Raw genomic sequence first — 17,691 nt, forward strand, 5'->3', positions numbered from 1 at the left:
ATTTATTATTTTTTTTTACTGAGAAATGAATTCAAATAAATCGAATAATTAATTTATAACAATTATTTTTCATAATTAAAATATACTTAAAACTTTAAAAAAATTATAATTTCAGGTAATACAATTTTAAAACCAAAATTAATAACAATTATTTATAAGGATATAATCTGCAATTATTGATTAATAAACATCTAATTATAAATATAAATTATAATCGATTAATATCTAATTATAATTTTTAGAATAGTTATACGAAAAAAATTAAAATTATTTACAAGTAGAAAATCAATTACTCGATATCGTTGGTGAATTTATTTTACTTAATTTAAATTAATTAAAGAGTTTAAAAAAAATGACAAAAATTAAAAAATATCTTCCTAACATAAACCTTGAAGGTTTCACTAAAACCGATATTATTACCCAATAAATCACAAAAAAGATTGAATGAGAACTCTCGTGTTCGCATAATTATATTTACCATAAATCAAAAAAGAAAAAAAAACTATTCGCAAAAATTTGAAATCCGAAAATAAAAATTTCAGCGCTCTTCTTCGGCTCGCAAATCTTTCAACTTTTATAGATTAGGGATTAATCCATAAAAACTTCCTTTTCATGATGAAATTAATTCAATTAAATTTCTTATTTCCTTTTTTTCCTTCCCTCTAAATTCATCATTCATCAGGCGCGTTCCGTTTCTTCTTTTTCTCTCTCTCTCTCTCTATTTTTTGCCAAGTTAGCATAGAAAAACGTTTCAAACTTTATAAAAAAAAAAAAAAAAATCCTGTTGCCAATTTTATTTTACGGTCGTTTAAATGAATCACTATATTAGAAAGCAATAAAAAGAAATTCTTACGTGAAATTAATCGAAACGATAATGTCATATGGTGGCTTTACAAGATTAAAATGTCTTCACGTAATTGAAAGGTCAGTAATAAGTCAGAGATTATGTCAAAGCGGCTCTGATTTTTTAAAAAGAAATTGTTCAAACTAATAAATAAATACAAAAAAACTAATAAAAGAACTAATAAAACATTAATAAAGATGAACTAATAAAATAAAACTTATAATAATTAACTTATAAAAAATAAACTCATAAATAATAATAAACTTTAAAGCAGTCAATAAATAAGTAAAATCAGTAAATAACCAGAAAACAAGTAAATATAATTATAAATATTTTTTTCTCCACCACCTGTAAAATTTTCGATATGCTTCTTAGGTGCTTTTCTTCGCGACGCGTCACAATTATTTAAAATTGTATTAAAAATAATTGAAATCTTGCAATGAGTTTTATTATTTATGAAAATAATTAAATGCTTGCGTAGAATTTTGTCAACATTTTTTTTTTTAAATAATTGAATTCTTTTAGGAAATTTTATTCAAATAGGAGATAGATATTGAAAATAATTCGAATTTCGACAAATTTTTTAAATCAATTAAATTTCTATGAAGAATTTTATCAAAAAATTTTTGAAAATAATTGAATTGCAACGAGGAATTTTATTAAAATTTTTGAAAAAAATTAAATTCTTTCATGAAATTTAATTAAAAATGCAATGCAAATAATTATTAAATTCTAATAAAGAAATTATATCAAAATTGTTTTAAATAATTGAATTCTTTTGACAAATTTCAATTAAAATTTTTAAAAATTAATTAAATTCTTGTAAAGAACTTTAATTGTATTAAAAATAATTGAAATTTTGCTATGAGTTTTATTAGTTATGAAAATAATTGAATTATTGCAACAAGTTTTCTTAAAATATTTAAAAATAATTGAATTTCTAATAAGAATTTTAATATTTACAAAAATAATTGAATTGTTTTTAAAGTAATTTATTATTAAATTTTTTTTAAATAATTGAATTTCTTGCCGAAGAATTTGTCAATAATCTTTTAAAATATTTGATTTTTCTCGAAAAATATTATGAAAATTGTGTATTAAATAATTGAATTCCTGTGAAAATTTTATTATTTATGAAAATAATTGAATTATTGCAAAGAAATTTATAAAAAATTTGTAAATAATTGAATTCTTGTGGAGAATTTAAATAAATTTTTGCGAAGAACTTTATTACTTTAGAAAATAATTGAATTTCTGCAATCATTTGAAACTTCTCCAAAATTCAATTTTTTTTAGTGTTTTTAACTAAAAAGTTTTTATAAATCCATTATTTTTAATAATGAATTAAAGATCTCTTAAAAAATTGAACTAAATTCATCAGTTGATTTTGAATTATTAAAATTATAATAAATAAATTACAATAAAAATAATAATGATAGTAATAATGAAATGATAATAATAATAATAATAATAATAATAATAATAATAATAATAATAATAATAATAATAATAATAATAATAATAATAATAATAATAAAATAATAATAATAATAATAATAATAATAATAATAATAATAATAATAATAAAAACAATAATAACAATAACAATGCTGAAATTATTTTAACTGAAATTGGTTCCATCGTAAAAATTTCTTTTTTTCCTAATCTTCACAAACAACGAAAGAACCTCTTCGCTTCAACAATAATACAGTTCCCATTATTGCAATTACTTAATTTTTATAACATTCGCAATTTACTCCCCTAATAAAAATAAATGTTAAACATATTTTGTTGCATGTTTGTAATGTAATTTTTAACGTTAAATAAGTCGGTTAAGATTTTTATCATGGGAAGAAGAGAAAATTTATTCGCCAAGTTTTTTAAAAAAATAAGAGAGATAGAAAGAAAAGAAGAGAACGCCGCTCTCGCCGAGACTTGTTGGCAGGATGAAATTTCGTGAATTTAGTCCCCGCGTTCCCTATCGAATTTACGAGAGCAAAAGGATATATAAAGGATCCTTCTGAATCGCAGTGGTAGCCACACAGGACACCAGCATCGCGTATATATACATATATATACAAACACACTAATCGCAATATTCATGAGTACAGTTTACACGATTAATTTCCAGCTTTTTTAATTTTAACGACAAACATATAAAAATTTCCGTTTTTTCTCTTATTTTTTGGAGCAGAGAAAAAAAAATTTATATATTTCTATATAATTGCCTATTTTAATTGACAAACAACATTTTTTTTTTTTTTTGTCTTCAAGTGGTAGGCATACAACACATTTGCGAAAAATAAATATGCGATTTATTAGGGAACTTTTAATGACTCTATGTGTGTTATATTAATGGTGTGGAATTTGCTTATAATGATAAATATAAAAAGAGAAAAAGGAATGAATAAATTTTGCATTTATCACGTCGTATATCAAATTGAATTTAAATATTTTTCAATTACAGGAATCGTAGATTGTTACCTATTTACTTTTTATTAATTTTTTTTTTTAATTTTGTCAACTATTTGCAAATATTTTGTAAATTTACCTATATTTTCGAAAATTGGGAAATATTTTTAATTCAAATTTTAGTTTTTAAAAAAATAATTTGTTATTTCATAAAAAAGGAAACCTTAAATTTTCAATAAATTTTAATTCGACAAGATTTGAATTCACTTTAAATTTTCAATCTTCTTTTCTTTACACTTTTTAATCAATATTAATTCACTTCAAATTTATTTTTTATGTAAAAGTTTTTCGTTTCCCCTTTATCATTTATTTAAAAAAAAATACTTCACCTTTTCATGTATTTTATACTGTGATTACTGCAATTATTAAAAAGCACCTGAAAATAATTGGTTTTAAGTAAATTACAATATTTTAATTAAATTTTTAATAAATTACATTAAAATTCTATATAAAAAACCAAATTATTTTTAAAAATAAATTTTATTATTTAACAATAAATAAATTTTTTTTTATTTACGCAAACGTTTGATTATTTTCATAAATAATAATTTCAAACAAATTTTGATTAAATTCTACGCAAACATTTAATTATTTTCATAAATAATACAATTTTTTTTACAAAGATTCAATTATTTTCATATTTGATTATAAAATTATTTTTATGAATTCAATTATTACAATTTTCATAAATAATAAAACTTATCACTAAATTTCAATCATGTTGAATTTTTTTTTTAAATTCTCGCCATAATTTCAATTATTTTTATAAACAATAAAATTCTTTTGCAAAATTCAATTATTTTCGAAAATTTCAATAAAATTCTTGTCAGAATTTCAATTATTTCCACAAATAATACAATTTTTTTACACGGATTCAATTATTTTCATATAATTATTAATATAAAATTATTTTTAGGAATTCAATTACAATTTGCATAAATAAAAAAACTCATCACAGAATTTCAATTATGTTCAAAATTTTTTTTATAAATTTCTAGTCAAAATTTCAATTATTTTTATAAATAATAATATTCTTCTCCAAAATTCAATAATTTTAGAAAAAATCTTGGCAGAATTTCAATTATTTTCATAAATAATTAAATCTTTTGCCAGAGTTCAATTATTTACAAATTTTTTATAAATTTCTTCGCAATAATTCAATTATTTTCATAAATAATAAAAATTCTCGTCACAATTTCAATTATATTTATAAATAATAAAATTCTTCTCCGAAATTCAATTACAATTTTTATAAATAATAAAACTGATCACAGAATTTCAATTATGTTCAAATTTTTTTTAAAAATTCTCGTCACAATTTCAATTATTTTTATAAATAATAAAATTCTTCTCCGAAATTCAATTATTTTTGAAAATTTTAATAAAATTCTTGTCAGAATTTCAATTATTTTCATAAATAATCAAATATTTTGGAAGAGTTCAATTCAATAATTATTAATAAAATTCTTGTCAGAATTTCAATTATTTTCATAAATAATCAAATATTTTGGAAGAGTTCAATTCAATAATAAAATTCTTTTTGGAAATTCAATTACAATTTTTATAAACAACAATAAAACTCATCATAGAATTTCAATTATGTTCAAAATTTTGTTTAGAATTCTCCTCACAATTTCAATTATATTTATAAATAATAAAATTCTTCTGCGAAATTCAATAATTTTAATAAAGTTCTTGTCAGAATTTCAATTATTTTCGTAAATTATAAAAATTTTTACACGGATTCAATTATTTAAAAATTTGTTAATAAAATTCTTCATGAGAATTCAATTTTAAGAAATATTCAATTATTAATTTTTGTATATTTAAATAATTAAATTCTCGTAGAATTTTCCAATAAAAATTGATTTAATAATGAATTTTAGTTAAAAGTTTAGAAAATAATAATAATAATAATAATCGAATTGGAATGATGAAAATAAGTTACAGTAAGTTACAGAAGTTACAGTAACAATATTCTTTTCCTATAGAAAAATAATGATTAAATATTTATTAAAAAAGTAAGTTTTGGATGTTTTTGAATAATTTTACAATTAAAAAAAAATTCGTAAATAAATGTAATAAAACATTTTTCTTTAATATTTAATAATTTTTGGAGTAAATCAAAATGTTTTTTAGGATCAGAGGAAAAGCCCAAATTTTGTCTGGAAATCAGGGAAAAACAAAATTAAATTTAACGAAATTTCTTTTTCCGCCGCAAGCGAATCAATTTACCAATATTAATTTTAATTGCCATCACCCATCTCTCGTGATACATATTATCAAAAAGCAAAGTTGTCTTTCACTTTTATTTATTTATTTTCATTTTTTTTTTCTTTTTGATGAAAAATAACGAGGCGAATTGCGGCAAGAAAAAGACGGGAATTTGGATTTGCAATTGGGGCCACGCAGTAGGGCCCCGAAAAAAAGAGACGCGAGCCAGATATATTATCTCAGTTCTCTCTGTTGCTATGCAATTAGAGGCCGTTAATCGGGAGAAGGGGGGGACCATTGCCTTGGCCAATCACTGAATTCTTCGTTACCAAACGATAGAAAAGGAGAAACGAAAGGATTGATCAACTGGGCTTATAAGAAAGAAGAAGAAGAAGTGAAAACAAGGACGCAAAAAAGAGAGTTCCTATGGCAAGACGAGACGAAGATGCCAATAACAACAATAACAGTAACACGTGTATTTTAATATCGCGCCGCCGCGCCTCTCATATCTTCACATTCAATTATATTTATTATTTCAATAACAATTTTATTTTTTTATCAACAATTATCCCTGACGATATTTAAATAAATATTTTTCATTCTATATTTCTAAATATAGAATGAAAATTCTATTATAATTTCTAAATTTTTCTTTTATTAATATTTTCATTATTTTTAATATAATTATTATTTTAGAAGATATAAAAAATAGTAATTTAAACAATATAATAAATAAATAAAACAAATTTGCTGTAAATAAATATTTATGAAAATATTTAGGCATGGTAAAAAATTATTTTCGGATTTTTTAATAGAAAATAATTTTAGTAAAATAAAAGTTAAAAGGTGCGCACAACATCAATCAATGGAACAATAATTTTGCTGGTGTTCTTTTTTTCAGTTTGAAAAAACAAGCTATTAATTTTTTTTATCTTTCGGCCCGACTATGTTTTGTGGCGCATGTAAATTGCAAAGGAAAGATAATGCTTGGACCTGTATATAACACTCATCTCCTTCGCCTCTTATTTCTTTTTCTCGAGAGTTGAAAATTTAAAGGATGAAACCCCCATGAAATACTTGTGTGAGGGAACATTAAGGTCCATTTTGGCCTTGAGATACGGGGAGCACGCGTAGGCGGAAAGTGTGCATTCCTTTATGTGCCAAAGCGCAAGGGAAACTGCAACTCGAGAGATTTTCGAGAGATAAAAAAAACAATACGCAGTAATCTTTTCATCGCAGTTGCTCAAATTTTCTCTAGACAGAAAAAAGAAAAGAGGGAGAGGGAAAAAAATTCAGAAATGTAACGAAAAAATTTTTTTACTTTACTCAAGTTTCAAGTGCCATTTATTTACTATTTTTTATTATTATTATTTATTAATGTAAATTGATAACTTAACGTTGGAGTAAATTTTAAACAAATTACCCAAAAAATAAAAGCTTCATCTCTTTGAAAAAAATGAGAACAAAAATTTTTACAAACTAATAATTTAAATCTTTTTTTTAAATCTTTTGCTAAAATCTTTTTTTAAAAGAAAAAAAAAACGGCGTAATTTAATGGCAAACATGTTTTTCAAATATAATAATTATCATCGCACTAAAATTATTATCGTCGGGCAAAAATATTAAGCAAATCGAAGAGAATGAAAAATTGTCTTCCTGTGACAAATTGCGATGTGAATGACACACAAGGAGTTTGCTCCAAAAATAAATAGGCAAAAGAAGAACAAAAATTCTCTCTATCAATGAACGAGAGATTAGTATACTTAAATTTATATATATCTATATCAATTATTGAATTTAAAAATCACATCATCAGATGCCTGTTTCCGCTTCAATATTCCTCTCGAATATTTCGCAATCTTATCACATATGCTATATTTATGTAGTTTAAGAGTTTATAATTTATAGAAATTAGAATATTTAAAATACGATTTCGTTATATTTTTTCTGTCTCTCAGTCTCCAAATTATTAAAACGTGTCTAATTAAATTTACATACATTATAAAATCGAAAAATTATGCTTACAAGCATTTTTGTTTTTGGATTACACGATTTTTCTTTTTGAGAAATGGTATGAAGAAAAATTTTAAAACTAGAATAATTTGTTGGAAGAGAAATAAAAAAAGAGAAAGTACATGTTAATTTAATTTTTAAGAAGTTTTCTTTAACCGAAATTTTGTTTTGCGAAATTTTATCCTTAGAAAAACTGATAGAAAAATTACAGGATGTCTACTATTTTCCTTCAACTAAATTCCCGACTTTGTTCTAATTTTTCCAGGTTTTTTTTTCTCAGCAAATTTAAATTTATTCGATTTCGAACATAAATAAATCTACAAATGGCTTCAAAAATTTTTATTCGAGTTTTTATGAATAATTAAATTTTTTTCGCGAGTTTCTTTAAATTTTTTGAAAATGATATTTTTTTAAATAATTTTAATTAAAAATTTGGAAAATAATTGAATTAAACAAAGAATTTTTTCAATTTTTTAAAATAATCTTGTCTGCTCATAATTACAATTGAAAATTTTTGAAAATAATTATTTTCAAAAATTGTGGAGAATAATTTAATTATTTATAAAAAATACTTAATTGAATATTTTGACCAGAATTTTTAAAGAAATTTTGAACATAATTGAATGTTTGCGAAGAATTTTATTACTTTTCAAAATAATTGAATATTGTTTTTTAGAATTTTATGCAAATTTATGAAAATAATTGAATTATTGCGAAGAAATTTATAAAAAATTTGTAAATAATTGAACTCTGGCAAAAGATTTGTTAATTTACTAAATAATTGAAATTCTGACAAGAATTTTATTAAAATAATTGAATTTCGAAGAAAAATTTTATTATTTATAAATATAATTGAAATAGTGACTAGAATTTTTTTAAAAAATCTTGATCATAATTGAAATTATGCGATCAGTTTTATTATTTATAAAAATTGTAATTAAATTCCTAAAAATAATTTTATATTATTAATTATAAAAATAATTGAATCCCTGTAAAAAATTGATTTTCTCAAAATTTTTTAAAACTTTTTGAAAATAATTAAATTTTATCAAGAAATTTCATTAAAAAATTGAAAATAATTGAATTAGTGCGAAGAAATTTATAAAAAAAAAAATTGGTCATTGAATTCCTGTGAAATTTTTATTAAAATTTTGTTTAAATAATTGAATTCTTTTGGAAAATTTTATTAAAATAATAGATATTAAAAATAATTTAAATGAGAAAAATTTTTGAAAATAATTGAAATGCTTACAAGAATTTTATTAAAATTTTTGAAAATTGTAATTGAATTACTAAAAAGAATTTTATATTTTTAATTATGAAAATAATTGAATCCGTGTAAAAAATTGTATTATTTATAAAAATAATTGAATTATTTGCGAAGAAATTTATAAATAGTTTGTAAATAATTGAACTCTTGCAAAAGATTTAATTATTTATGAAAATAATTGAAATTCTGACAAGAATTTTATGAAAATTTATGAAAATAATTGAATTCTTGAGAAGAATTTTTTTAAAAATAATATTCAAAAGAATTTAGTAAATCTGAAAAATTTTGCTATTCATGGAAATAATTGAATACTTAAGAAGATTTTTTTTCAGTTTCTAGAAATAATTGAATTCTTTCGACGAATTTTAATAAAATTTTTAAGAATAATTACATTCTTCGAGGAATTTTAGGGGTCGTCCATATACCACGTGGACACTTTTGGGGGGAGGGGGGGGGGGGTTAAAAAAAGTTTGAAAATGTCCACGATCCACGATTTCACAAAATTTCTATTAATTCGATAATTTTTTTAAAAATTTATTTACATTTTATATTTGAGTCAGTGACTGATTGTTTACTATAAAATTAATTATTTTTAACTAATTAAAATTTAGAGAACAGTATAAATATCTATAGAAATTAAAATAAAAAGCGATTTTTTATAAACAGTTTAAAATAATAAAACCTTTTTTAATTTGGTGATAAAATTCCCGGTTTGGCATAAAATTCCTGGCTTATTCCCGATTTTTCCCGGATTTTCCTGAATTACTTTAAGAAATAACAATGCACCCCGCAATAATTGTAGAATTGTGTACAATAATAATTATTACCAAATTCTAAAAATACTATTAAATGTTGTAAATTAATATAAAAAATAATAAGAGTGGTAGCATTATAAAAATTATGTAACAATAACTCAATAATAATAGTACACTATAAAAATAATTCTACAAAAAAAAGGTTTAAAGCGCAGAAATAAAAATACTATCAAGAGGTTAAAAATTCCAAAAAAATTCCCACAATAATTCTGATAATAAAAATTAATGATAAATTATAAAAGAAGGAAAACGGTAATAAAATAAATACATTGTAATTCTCAAGAGTCCATAATACAGAAAGCATATATTTATATAAAAAAGAAAGACCATAATAAAAAAGGAATTAAGAAAAGAATCACTATAACGAAGAAAAGAAGAATAAAATTTATAAATCTCTTCAAATTTCAAGAATGAAGTTTTCAAAAGTATTTTACGACAGATAGAAAATTCATCTATAGAACTTATTACAAACACAAATATATTATAGTTCCAACATTGATCATGTTAAATATATTAACGATCTCGGTGGTCAGCTATACATCAAGGACAAAATTTTTTCGGACAAAATTTTTGATGATTAGTCTGTTTAAATTTAAAAATATAGCGAATGATTTTTAAGGTCATTTTTACATATATACACACTCTCGTGATATACATTATTCAAACATGACAGTTTGAATGTTGTTGTACGTACGAAACAGCCTGTTTGGAATTTTTCATCTGTTGCATTGTATAAAATGGTTATAAAAACTACCGCATAGCAACAAGCGATGACTATGATTCGAATAACTTATATATCTGCAATCAATGGTCCTCGCTTTCTCGACGTTTAACATTTCGAGAAGTTGACCTCGTTTTTTATTTTTGATACCCTCATACTATGATGTATTTAATATTTGAAGTTAACTTCAAATTCTTTGTTAAACTCTACTTCACTCTCCTCTCTATTTCTCTCTTAAACTCTTCCCCTACTCTTTTAAAAATTGTGGCCTATCATTTTGATCAATATATTCCGTTATAACTTCAAGGAAAACTGAAGTTTTTTTTTATCTGAAGATGAAATTTTTTCCGAGCGCTTCAGAATTTGGAAATAAATTTTCAACCTTCGTAGTATGGTTATTAGGAGTATTTTTATTATTAATGTTAAGCGGTTATTACCACATACTGGTATTTTTGTTAATACTGTTATTATTGTTATTAATATTCTTACTAGTGGTGTATTTATTAGTACTGTTATTATTGATACTAATAACTTTTGTTATTATTACTATTACTATCAAATGTTCAATTTATTATATTATTATACAAATTACAAAAATTTTTTGAGTTTCAAATATAAATTTTTAAATAATTTCATTATTTAAATTTAAAAAATTTACTTATTAAGTAAATAATGAATTATTATTTCTTTGATAAATTTTACATCCGTTTTCATTTATTTTGTTGTAATAAATTTTACGATTTTTTATTATTTTTTTTAATTATTATTGTTTATGTTTTCAAACATTTTAATATAATTCTTCGGAAGAATTCAATTATTTTTTTTAAATAGTAAAATTTGTTGTAAAAATTTAATTATATTCAGCAAATAAAATTTCACGAAAGAAATTATTTATTTTCTAACATTTTAGTAAATTTCTTCCAAACGATTCAATTATTTTTCTTTTAATAATAAAATTTTTGCAAAAATTCAATTATTCTCAATAAAATTTTTGGAAAACATTCAATTTTTTCGTAATTCACGAAAGAGTTTATTTATTTTCTAACATTTCAGTAAATTCTTCAAAACGATTCAATTATTTTTTTTAAATAGTAACATTTTTTGTAAAAATTCAATTATATTCATCAAATAAAATTTCACGAAAGAAATTATTTATTTTCTAACATTTTAGTAAATTTCTTCGAAACGATTCAATTATTTTTTTTTTAATTATAAAATCTTTGCAAAAATTCAATTATTCTCAATAAAATTTTTGGAAAACATTCAATTTTTTCGTAATTCACGAAAGAGTTTATTTATTTTCTAACATTTCAGTAAATTCTTCAAAACGATTCAATTATTTTTTTTAAATAGTAAAATTTTTTGTAAAAATTCAATTATTCTCAACAAAATTTTACGAAAAAATTCAATTTTTTCCTTAATTCGTTGGAAAGTTTGTAAAAAGAATTCAATTATTTTCTAGAATTTTAATAAATCCTTCGAAATATTTCAATTGTTTTTATAAATAGTAAAATTTTTTGTAAAAATTCAATTATTTTCAACAAAATTTCACAAAAGAATTTATTTATTTTATAACATTTTAGTAAATTCTTTGAAACAGTTCAATTATTTTTTTAATTAATAAAATTTTTGCAAAAATTCAATTATTCTCAACAAAATTTTACGCGAAAAAATTCAATTTTGTCCTTAATTCGTTTGTAAAATTTGTAAAAAGAATTAAATTATTTTCTAAAATTCTAATAAATCCTTCGAAATAATTAAATTATTTTTACAAATAATAAACTTTTTTGAAAAATTCAATTATTTTTAATACAATTTTTATAAAATTTCATGAAAGAATTCATTTTTTAAAAATTTTTAATAATATTTTGCGAAAAAATTCAGTTGTTTTCAAATACAATTTTAATAAACTTCAATAATCAAATATTTAATTATAATTATTAACAGACACGTTTAAGTAAAAAAAAATTCTTTTTTTTAATTCAATTATTTTCAAAAATTTTAATTAAAATTTATTATTCAAAAAACTTATATATTATTTTTAAGAAACATTCATATAGAAACTCACAGGAATTCAATTACTTACCAATTTTTTTTTCTTTATACATTTCTTCGCACCAATTCAATTATTTTCAATTTTTTAATGAAATTTCTCGATAAAATTTAATTATTTTCAATTATTTTCAAAAAATTTAATATAATTCTTCACAACAAATTAAATATTTTTATAAATAATAAATATCTTTTTTCGGAATTCAATTATTTTCACAAATAAAATTCTTCACATGAATTCAATTATTAAAAAAAAAATGTTTAATAAAATTCGTTGCAAGAATTCAATTATTATTTTTTTAAATAACAAAACTTGTCGTAGAATAATTAATTTAATTTTTAAAGATATTTATAGCGAAAAAAATATGTCGATCATTTGAACGTTCATAAATTTTTCGCCATTTTAACAAAATATTTTTTTTGTTAAAAATATTTGCAAAAATTACTCATTGCATTAGGAAAAAAAATCGAATTTGAACATTTTGAGACTATGAATTAATTTTTAAAGCGTGACGCAATACGTCACGCATTAAAAATTAATTCATAGTCTCAAAATGTTTAGAATAAAATTTGAATTTAAAGAGGAAATAAATAATTTAATTTGAAGGGGAAATAAATAAATTTCGTTCATTTATGAACGTTCAGAAACATTTAGGGACATAAATAAACTCGAATAAAATAAACTGTGTGAAAAAAAGGAAAAAACTGATAAAATGTAAAATAAATTAGATAAAAAATAGAAAAAAAAATAAAAATTAGAAGAGAGAGAGAGAGAGAGAGAGAGAAGGTGGCAAAAATGGAAATTAATTAATATATAGCAATTCGACTATCCGCGTATGATATGTTTCTCTCGGCAATTTTTTTTATGGAGAGGAAAGATAAGACGGAAGCCGCCTGTTGCTATGGGAGAAATATATATATATAGAGAGAGAGAAGGAGCGTTAATCTCTTTTTGAGCGAGGTATAACCTTTGCTTCATTCGGGCCAAATATGTATGTGAAGAACCGATGAGCGAGAGGCAAAAAGGTATAAGGACTCTTGTGTCCTCTGATTTCGGAATTTCGTTTGTTAGAAAAGGCCAAAAAAAAAAAAATTATTTTTTCGCAAATTCCGTCAAAAAAAAGCGACTCTCCTCCTCTTTCATTAGTTATTTAAATCTATATTTGTACAATGTCACAAATTTTAGATATATATTTGAATTTGACTATTAGAGACTAGATTCTAATTCGAACTGGAATTTCTCATCGGAGACAATAAAAAAAAAAAATATTTCTCACGTATTTGATTTTTCGAAAAATATTTAAATTAAATTCCCAAAAAGAGTGAAGTGATGATTTTTAAGAATACAATACAAACACGTGTTTGTTCTCGAAAACAAACGCTCCTTTCATTTTTATATGTATGTATATGAAAAAAATAAGATATAAAAGTGCGTTCATGAATTTCAATTATTCGCAGAATATTTTCCCTTTGATCTATAGATTCCAGAATTTCTCACGTAAAAAATTTAATTTAACGGTGCGCACGTTTTTCATATACAATTTCGTTTGTTCTTTATTTTTATTATGATCCACACGATCTCAAATTAAACGAAATTTTTTAATTATCAACTGTTTTCGAAAAAGAAATAATTTTCTTCACTTGAACGTGACTTTTGAGACATTTTTTTTTTTAATTTGAAAAAAAAAATTGAAAACAAAAAATTAATAGCGAAATACGAAAAAAATCAGCAGATGTAACTTTTTATGCTTCATTTCTTATTAGAGGCAAATTGGCTGACTAAATTCCAAGAGCAATTATATATTTTTAGAAGAGAGTTTCCTTTCATCGAGTGGGTGTTTGTTTACAAAATAGTACACGCAAAAATGTTAGCTAATATTATACATACGTTGACGCGTAAAAATGTAGGCGTCATTCACAAGACTTCTTTTCGTGAAAAAGAAGTGAAAAAAATAGAAGAAATAGAGAAACAAGAAGTAAGTCAGTGATGGTGTGTAAATTTGGACTCAATTCCATATTTATTAATCAGCAACTCGAGAAAAAAAAATGTTTTAAAAATACGCGCAAGGGAACGTAGATACTCTTAAGAGCATTTGGTGCGCGAATAACATTTTTCACACAATCTCATAAATTTCTTCTTTTCGTGTTTGTACAATTTAGAGATTTTTTTTTAGTTTTTTTTTTAATAAGTTACACATTTTATAAGATGCGAAAATTATTAATGTGTGAATTTTCTGAAATGAGTGTTTAAAAGGGCGTTTTGTATAATATGGCAATATTTCAAGAAAAAAATAAAATCAAAATAGAGAAAATTTTAAAGAGTTTCGGATTTATTTTTTTATTTATATAAATAGACAACCTATTTATAAATATAAAAAATAAATCAATAAAAATAAAGTCGAAACAAATAAAATATTAAAAATTTTATTTAAATATTCTATTTTTAAAATTCAATTCTTTCTAAAAATTCACTATAATGCCTTTAATGTTCAATTATAATTTTAAATTTTAAGTGAAATTCATTTTTTAATCAATTTTTATTAGAAAATTAATTTTCAAGAATTCAATTTATTAAATAATCGAATATTTCTTAAAATTGAGTTTTTATGAAGACTTTTATCAAAATTTTGAAAAATAATTGAATTCTTTTGTCAAATTTATGAATAAATGCAATTTTCTATCATTTTTCCGGAATTCAATTATTTTCCCAGGAATTCAATTCTTTAAAAAAATTTGTAATAAAATTCTTTGCAAGAATTCAATTATTATTTTTATAAATAACAAAACTTGTCGTAGAATTTCAATTAATTTTAATTTCAATTAATTTCTTGTGAAGAATTTTATTCAAATTTTTTTAAATAATTTATTGAATTTCTCGAAATTTTTTTTATAACTTTTTACAAATAATTAAATTTTATTGATAAATTTTATTAAAGAATTGAAAATAATTGAATTGGTGCGAAGAAATTTATAAAGAAAAAATTGGTAAGTAATTGAATTCCTGTAAAATTTTTATTAAAATTTTGTTTAAATAATTAAATTCTTTTGGAAAATTTTATTAAAATAGTAGATATTACAAATAATTGAAATGAGGAAAATTTTTTGAATATAATTGAAATTTTTCCAACAATTATATTAAATTTTTTGAAAATAATTGAATTTTTTTGGCAAATTAAAAAAAAAATTAAGAATAAATTCAATTTTCTATCATTTTATTTAAAATTGTATAAAAAATAATTTAAATTTTACAAGTTTTGTTATTTATGAAAATAATTGAATTCATGCAACGAATTTTATTAAACATTTTTTTAAAGAACTGATTTTCTGTGAAGAGTTTTATTTATGAAAATAATTGAATTCCGTAAAAGAATATTTATTATTTATGAAAATAATTAATTTCTTGTGAAGAATTTTATTCAAATTTTTTTAAATAATTGAATTTCTTAAAATTTTTAAAAACTTTTTGAAAATAATGAAATTTTATCGAGAAATTTTATTAAAAAATTGAAAATAATTGAATTGGTGCAAAGAAATTTATAAAACAAAACAATTGGTAAGTAATTGAATTCCTGTGAAATTTTGATTAAAATTTTGTTTAAATAATTGAATTCTTTTAGGAAAATTTTATTAAAATAGTAGATATTAAAAATAATTGAATTTCGGAGAAGAATTTTACAATTTATAAAAATAATTGAAATTTTAACGAGAATTTAAAAAAAATGTTGAACATAATTGAATTTATGCGAAGAAGTTTATCACTTTTGAAAATAATTGAATTTCTGTAATCAGTTGTTCTTAAAATTTCTATTTAAATTCATTCAAAATTAAAATTTTCTAAAATTTCCAATTGAAACCTTTGAAGTTCATCTATTTATGAAAATTATAAACGCAACCCTTTTGAAACCCAATAAATTTTGAAATTTTTAAGTAAAATTATTCATTAAATAATTTATAAGTTATAATTTTATGATATTCTTGGCAATTTCATAGTTTATGAGGCAAACAAAAAAAAATCCAAAAATTCAGAATTTTCTTATCAAGTAAAATTTATTTTAATCGAAAGAAAATTTATTTGATTGAAAAAGAAAATTTTTGAAGCAAATAAAATTTATTAAAATAAAATTTATTTAAATCGAATAAAATTAATTTCAGACGAATTAAAATTTATTTTTTACCAAACGAAATTCATTTGGAAAGAAATATAATTCATTTTGCACCAAACAAACTTCATTTCGAACAAAATAAAACTCATTTTGTACAAACGAAAGTCATTTGAAACAAAACAAACTTCACTTGCTACAAATAAATATTTCTTAATTCCAAGAATAAATATTTTTCTTCTCTCTAAAATGTGAAAGTAAAAAAAAAATTCCAAACACAAACTATATAATAAAGAAGAAAATTCAAAAAACTAATTAAATCTCACTTTGAATAAGGAAATACAACATTAATGTTACTTCAAAAATCTATTAATCTTCAGATAAATCCTGCTCTTTTTGAAGTATAATTCAGTGTTGAAATCTTCAAAAAAAGATAAACCGGTTTTTTCCAAAAAAAATCATGCCTGTAGTTTCTATAGCTTCACAAAGGAGCTCTTTTCTCCCTCCCTCCCTCTCTCTCTCCCTCCCCACATGTAGTTTCTTCACCCAAATTCTTTTGACAACGCATTAGAATTTAAATTATACAATTTTAACGTTAGATCTCGTTATTACGGCAAAAATATTTTAATATATGACCAAGACAAGGACGTGCCATAATGTAAGCTTTGCAGATTCATTGAGAGAATGGGAAGAGAATTTTGATGAATGAAAAAGAAGTAAAAGAGAGAGAGAGAGAGAAAAAAAAACAGGGAGAAATGTGAAGAAATGTAAAGGTAGAGGTTATCGAGCACGCGGTCGTTTAAAAAGATTAAACGCAAGTCTGGTTATATTATGGTTTTATCTCAAAAAAGTTAGCGCCAGCTCTATAACCATATTTACACGAATTTTTTTTAAACTTCCATATATATTTCAATTATAGATATCGCTCAGGGAATTTCTTTCTTTTTACAATCTATAATATAACCACCATAGAAGAATGCCGACAAAACCACAAAAACCACGATTTTTTTTCTTATATTGTTAACGTGAGATCTATTTTTTAACCCGCAAACTTCCGCTAATATGATTTTTGCAATTTTAAATTTAAATTTGAAATTTGTAATTTGATAAAATCGTTTTGGAAATAATTTCAAATTTAAAACAAAGGGGTTAAAACTAGGACTATAGTTGAAACAAAGTATCGTCAATAT

General features: G+C 21.6%; 1 protein-coding gene across 1 annotated transcript in view; it reads right to left on the reverse strand.

Moving 5' to 3' along the window:
- Positions 1–17,691, reverse strand: part of LOC122507704 (F-box only protein 43-like) — a 57,132-nt gene that overhangs the window by 14,350 nt on the left and 25,091 nt on the right. The window lies entirely within an intron of this gene.

Source organism: Leptopilina heterotoma, unplaced genomic scaffold (assembly GCF_015476425.1).
Source record: "Leptopilina heterotoma isolate Lh14 unplaced genomic scaffold, ASM1547642v1 Lhet_51, whole genome shotgun sequence".
In the NCBI taxonomy this organism is placed as follows: domain Eukaryota; kingdom Metazoa; phylum Arthropoda; class Insecta; order Hymenoptera; family Figitidae; genus Leptopilina; species Leptopilina heterotoma.